This window comes from Balaenoptera musculus, chromosome X, assembly GCF_009873245.2.
Source record: "Balaenoptera musculus isolate JJ_BM4_2016_0621 chromosome X, mBalMus1.pri.v3, whole genome shotgun sequence".
Taxonomy (NCBI): domain Eukaryota; kingdom Metazoa; phylum Chordata; class Mammalia; order Artiodactyla; family Balaenopteridae; genus Balaenoptera; species Balaenoptera musculus.
The window spans coordinates 9,370,293-9,377,631 of NC_045806.1; positions in this window are offsets into that span (position 1 = coordinate 9,370,293).

Sequence of the window (7,339 nt, forward strand, 5' to 3'; positions counted from 1 at the left end):
TCAACCACTGCGCCACCAGGGAAGCCCCAAAAACAGTCATAATTTAATATGTGTTGCTTTTACCTTCCACCTTAATGTCCCCACTCGGTAAATCAGAGAGGTCCTCACTAGTCCTACCCAAACAACACACCGTGATCTATTAACAGATTCCTATCGATGTAACTTTCATCTGACTGTTCTCGAGTTTTCAGTTGTCTACTTTTGGCAGATTACCGGCCAAAAGGTATATCACTGATTCAGCGTGAAACTCAATTTTATTTGTGACAAAGACTTATGTGAATTATTTAAAAAGCCTTTTATGAAGTGAAAATGTTGTTTCTTAACCTCAAATGATTCATTTGTTTTTTTCCTTGATCCCTCTCAATTTAATAATGATGTCATCCTGAAAATACTTTATGTCAGCATGGAAATCCATGGGATATATATTTATATTTTCCTGATAAAGAGAGGACTTGGGAATTCTGGAACCTAAGGTTCTGTTTATGTCAGGTGTTGGAGAGCCATCAGTATGTAGAGGCCATGAAAACCTTCATCACAGGGTGGGTCTTTAGGGAAGCGGGAACCCAAAAATAATGGAGGAGAAACTTCAGTACAGGGAGAAGACCTAACATGTGTTGAGAACTCACTCTGTTCTGATCTTTGTGGTGTTGCTTTACATATCACTACATCTTTCCCCAAACCGCAGAGATGAAGTCATTTTCCCAACTGGTGAAAAGACTAGAGAGACTTTTGAGTTCTTCAAACACAGGTCTACCTGACTTCGTAGTTCTGTTTCCATACATGGGCAGCAGATTGTATTGAAAGCCTCTGTGCTAAGTGGTAGAGTTTGTCTTCTCTGGAAGAGTGGGATTGCGTAGTCCTTCTGGTGGTCCCTTAGATGACATCATGAAGGAAATTGTCTAAATATCAGGGTGCTACTAGTCACTTTATTTAGGTAGTGAGCACTCCAAAGGTAAGGAGGGTGCTGAGGGACTGGGAAAAGCATTCTGAATGCATTGGTCATCCCCAGTTTTCCACATGAGCCATTCTAGATGACACATCTGACCTTGGGTTTACCCATGTTCTATTTAAACAGCAGACTGATGCTCAGGTGGTGTGACTCCCATTGGCATTATTGTGGACAGACATGAATCCTGAGAATAAGGGAATCTTCAGTACGAGTACAGCCCTACTGAGCATTTAGGGATGGCCAAAGTTGCTCTGGATAAGTAATATTGCTGGATAATATATGTCAGTTTCATAGAGATAGTTCTGAGCCCTGCAACCTTCACCTTCTCCATCCATTCTCTCCTCCCCAATTGAAAACTCTCATTTCTTTAGTTCTCAGTGTGAACAAAACAATCTGATTAAATTAACGTATTTGGAGAAAATCTGCTTAAAGGATTTTGTACCAGAATTCTTCTAACACCCCTTTGACCCCTCCCAGCTCGATTTTTTAATTTAACCTGAATGATATTTTTTATGATATTTTCAGGTGATATTTTAACAAGACAGTTTTGCACTTAATCTTCCCCACACAGCAGACACTACCAATGCTGGAATTTAGGCAAAAGGAGTGATATGACATGTATGGTGGCCTCAGAGGGAGTAATTGGCTACCAGACAATAGTAGCTCAAGATTTTCTCTTTGGGAACTAAATAAAATCAACTAGCTGGGCTATTAAGGAGAAAAATTATGAACTAGGTGAAATGTGACTTTAGAATTTTCTACTTCCTGTTTTTAGTTTTGACTACAATTATAAGGGAGATAAGGTTGATTACTAAGGCTCCTACCATTACTAAAATTTTATGACTAGCATCCAGCTGCCATTTACATATTATGATTATAAATATTATTCAGTATTTGAGATTAACTTTTTCCTGCATTGTGTTTGATTCTAACACCTAGTGTTGTGTGTGGATGTATTCAGAGTCTTCCTGGTTTGTTGCTCAGGTAGCAAAACCTGCTGTTTACAATGGTCAGGATTTAGAAGAATGTTGGTCATTATCTCCTGAAAATAGTTTGGTCTTTCACTTCGAAGGATGTTTTCTAACATTCCTGTTTACTGATTGTTTCATTGTCATGGTATGTTAGCATTCACAATTGCCCTCAGAGGCTGAGCTTTCAAGAAGTTTGCTGATTATCTATAGGTCTTCATAAAAATATAAGGAAACTTACAGACCTTTGGATTTTAAATAGTTTTAGTAATCTAAAATAATAATTTTAAAGGGAAAGAACTAGTCTATCTTCTGTAGGATGCTGAAATGCCAAGAGCAGGCTATCAGGAGGTGATAACATTTACTGAGCATCTATTCTGTTCCGAATGTCTTTCTCCCTCTCTCCTTCCCTTCCCTCCCCTCCCCTCCCCTCCCCTCCCCTTCCTTTCTCTCTTTCTCCTTTTCTGTCTCTTTCTGCCTTTTTTTCATGGGACTCAATTCTGAGTTCTGATTTTCAAAAAAGGATCTATATGGTCAGAGGATATTTTAATTGGGGTCTTATGGCTCTCTTCTATTTACACTTTTTGCCCCTTTGGAGATGGAACAGACGATAAAAGTTGGTTTGTCTCCCTTGTGGGCAAAGAAGAAATAAAACATTATCTGGCTTGTTTAAAATGAGAGATATTTTCTCTATATTCTTGTTATGTTGGACTTCTCCTTTAGCTACTTTACAAAGTAGGTTGCTAACATCATACATTAAATCCTTTGTTTTAGGAACACCAGAAAATGGTTTTTCAGAAAAATATTTGCCATTTTTGCATAATCTCTTTCCTTAGTCATCCAGAGACTATGCCTACTTAACTGAAAATTTTTTCTTAATTTGTAGATAAGGATAACATCTTCACGTCTTGAAGCCTCAGCTCAGATAACATCTCCTCCAGGAAGCTGTTTCTATGCTAAGAGACCCTCCTCTGTATCCCATAGTATGAGTGCATACTCTAATATTTAATGTTTCTTCAACCTATTCAACTGATTTCATTATAGGTCTGCCTTCCCATTAGCCTGTAAACTATTGCCAGTAGTCACCACTATCATGGACATATGTAACAGTAGTAGGACTTCAAAATAGTGCTAGATCTTTCTATTTCATGCATTAACTAGGAAGCACACATATTTGTATATTAGAAATTTTGTTTTTAAAATAAGTTGATAGCTATATTGCAGTGTAATTGGTTTCCTTTGTACTTCTATGTATTTTGCTTTATGGCTTTAAAAACGTTGCTCTGAGAAGGAGTCCACAGGCTTCATTAGGCTGTCGGAAGGGCTCATGGCATGGAAAAGGTTAAAAGCCTCTGCTGGAGTAACACGTTGCACAGTTCAGAGACACTTCAGGGAGGTTGAGAGGTTGGTTTCAGGCGCCCTTATCATCGCCGTGGAGAAAGCTTGTGGACTTCTGGCTGACACAGGGAAGAGCAAAGACTGGGTGACTGTGGGCTACTCCAGCGCCAGCTGACGACTCAGGCATCCATCAGAGTTTCTCTTTGTAAACAGTATTTGTTTCCATGTGACAAGGTTGAGACATGTGGAGAACGCTGCTGTTGAACCAGACATAATCATATTAGTCTCCTGCTGCATCCTCCAATAATACCATTAGTGCTGGCTTCCAAATAGTTGAAAATAGCCACCACTTCTTTGACTTTTCTCTAGAAAGGCCAAAGATGTTGCATTTCTCCTGTTATTCCTTCTGAAACCTTTCGGTGTGGATTTCAGTTTTCCAGAAGGCCTCACAATTTTTCTAATTACCACAGATACCTTTCTTGATATTTCATGTGTATTTATCAGAGGAGACTTCATTCCTTGGATTTCTTAATTTAAAAAGGATGACTTGATTATTTCTGCTCAAATATTCCCTATGCTTTTAAAATTTCTGATCCCTCCCTCCTCCTGCCTCAGGATCCGATTTTGCAGGGAAGTAGAACCTACTGGATGAAAAAATCTCTCAACCTCCTGCCTCCAGACCTATTCATTTACTCATATCTATGCCCAGCACCACCTGCTTGCCCTTGTTACAGTGGAAAAGTCGTTCCTTTTCCTGTCTCTGGCAATGGCACACTCTTTGTATTGCATCCAAGAGCAGATAGGAGAGACCCAGTGTCACCTACTAAAGTGTATATTAAAGAGATCTACCTGCAAAAATGTAAAAAGACGCTATTCTTCTCACCACATTCTTTTGGAAAATACAATTATGTTTTATAAGAATATGTTATATATATAATAAAGTTATTGTTCTTAAATGAATTAATAAATATATTGATAATTTCTCAGTTGTAATTTATAACACATTAGATATTGACAGATATAGCCAACATAAACCAGAGTTTTTGAAGGTCCTCAATAATGTTTGAGAGTATAAAGGAGTCCTCGGGCCAAAAAGTTTGCAAAGTGCTGGTCTACACTTCCTGAATCTACTTCTTCACCTCCCTTCCACTCCTCCATCCAATCAAATTTGGCTTCTGCCCTCATCAGTGCACTGAACCCGTTTGTTCCAAAGTCACCAGATTCAATGGGAAAGTCCTTACTAGGCTTCTGGAAATCATACCACACTGTTCTTGACCATTCTCCTGGAAGTGCTTCTCTGTTGACTTAGGGAAGTCGAGAGAGGAGTGCCGTTCCCAGTCGTGTGGTTCCTTCTCCTCCATCTCCTTCATGGGCCTTTTTTCCTCTGCCCACCCTTGAAATTCAGTGTCCCTCAGGGACCTCGCCTCCTCCCACCCTCCCTGGGTGATCTCACTGCTTCTTTGTCTTCATTCGCCACCTCTAGGTTAATGAAGGCTTTGTCTTCAGCCCAGATCTCCCCTGACCCCAAGCTTTGGACCTGAGTATTGAACAGCTTGTTTGGACACTTGTACTTGGATATTCCACCAGCATCCACAATTTAATACATCCTGGACTGGACTTAGCTGGTCGCCTGCTCCTTCATCTGTATCCCCTTGGCCCAGCCCATCTTCTCTCTAGTTGTTCAAGCCAGAAGTCTGGAAACGATTCTTTCCTTTTTCTTCAGACCTCGGTGTCCCTCATGATATACCCAAGCAATCTCCAAGCCCCGTGTCACTCACCTCCTAAATTCTCACAGTAACCCCCTCTTCTCTGACTTCTAACACTGCCCCACCCAAGTTCCATCGTCTCTTCTCTAGATGACTCATCTGGTCTCCACAGTGCTGCCTTCCAAGGTGCAAATCTCATCATTTTATTATGTCTTCAAGGTCCTCGATCACCTGGCCCCCACTCGCCTCATCTGCTTCATCTCTCATCACCTCCTGACCGTCTTGTGTCAGCCACTAGAGCTTCCATGCGGTCATGCTCTCTTGGCTGTAGCCGCTCGCGTACTGACTTTTCATGCTGAGCCTTCATCCCTGCCCCCTCCCCATCTGCATCTTCCCACCTCAAGCACAGGCCGTGCTGGCTAACTGGCACTGGTTGCTAATTCTCCAGATGAGAGAGTCTCCTTCCCCAGGGAATCCTTTCCGAACCACCTGCCCCCATCTCACCCACCTCCTGCCCCACGTCTGAGCTTCCATAGCCCATGTGTGCTCTGTGGTGGCATTTGTCGATCCACACATGTAACTGCCTGTTTGACGTGATCTTCAGGAGGACAGTGGCCTCGTCTTTCTTACTTGCCACAAGTCCTCGTAGCACCTGCAGCTCCCTCACTCCCCAGAATCTCGTGGTAACTCTTTGTTGAATACGGAAGTTCATATTTTTAAACTTATCTTTTTCTTTTAAGACAGAGAGAGTTCACTGATTTTAACTTTGTCAAGCAATCACAGGGTGGCTTGAGCACAGAAAAGCAGTGATTTCATTGCTTACAAAATCCAGCCTTCATAGTTTGCCTAAGACCTGGGTATAATTTCATCTACCACCCGCAAGAAACACATAAGAAAGAACACCTTTGTGGTGGGTAACAGTGAGAGTTGGCAATATGTTGGCCAGGTTAAAAACTTCTATCAAAATATAAGGAGGGTGGAATATGGGGAATGGAGTTCTGATAAAAACATTATCCTATGAAGTGTGTCATCAAAAATAATTCCGTTGTTTTTTTTCTTTCCAAAAGCGATCTTTAATTATAAAAACCCTAACTCTAAAAATGGTCCTTTTACTTAACGGTTTTGTCACCTAAGTGAAAAAATAAAACCACAGAATTTATCACAGGATACGAGTTCTAATCAAATATTATCTGGTACGTTAGGCAGTATGAGGGGAAAAGGCTCCCATGATAACTTTGTGTTTCTCAGAAAGTAAAATATTTGCAATGGAAGTAAAAGGGTTTTTTTCCTATCCTTTGATACAACGTGGAATTTCTAGTAAACCACATAAGGAGACTAATGGGATCCGTGTAGCCTGAGGATCTGGGTTCCTGCTTCACACAGCTTCTTGCTGTTTGTTCTTCCTCCCTCTGCTTTCTCCCCACTTCCATTCTGCTTCCCACTACTGTGGACGGCTCACCAGACCTTCACCTCCTGAAAATCATAAACACTTAGGAAGTTAAGGTCTAATGTTTCTGAGTCCTTGAAATCAAGGTTGTGTTTGTAGGCATCTCCTTCCCAGTGTTATCATTTAAGGTGATTGATCAGGGAATTTATAAATGATTATGGCTTTGAGGTTTGCTTCTTTTGAAAAGAAAAGGGCACTTGACTACTGGGTCCTGTTTCTGTCATGTGGTGCATTTCCCTCAAAGGACACGGGTCGCTATCTGGCTAAAGGAGACCCTGGTCTACAAGTCAGTTCAGTTCAACAAATACTTATCGGCTGTCTTCTAGAAAGACACTGGCAGGGGTAGATCTCAGGCTTTGGCAATTGGGGTATAAAACCTGAGTAGGGAGCCTTTTCTTCTAATTCTCTTCCCTTCCCTCAATCCCTCAAACCTGAAAAATGGGAAAAATACTACCTCTTTTCCAGAACTGTTTGAAGAAATAAATGAGATAAAGCAAATAAAGTACGTGGCTCAGTGCCTGGCACCCAGGAGGCCCTCAGTAAATAATGGCTTTGTGAACTATGAGAGCAAGATTCAAAAGATCAGGAAAGATTCCCCACGATTTCAAAGTGAGCTAGAAAGAGGTCTTGCATTTTTGTAAGAAGTGAAATATATAGCTAACTGAGAGACACATAAGGAGATACATTTTCATAAAAGTGGGAAATAGTTTTGCCGATCTCACTCTGAAAGTAGCACTCTTGCTATTTGGTTTGACTGGTTATTGATGAAGGTCGTTAATTGACCAGATACTTGACCAACCACTTTGACAGGTTTTTCTTTTTTTTTTTTTGGGTGGGGGTTTCTTTATGCTTGCACCTTTAAAAAGGCAGAATAGGTCCAGAAATGGGAAAGATGTGCCTTTTTTGTTAGAGCTGATGCTTACAGGAGGGG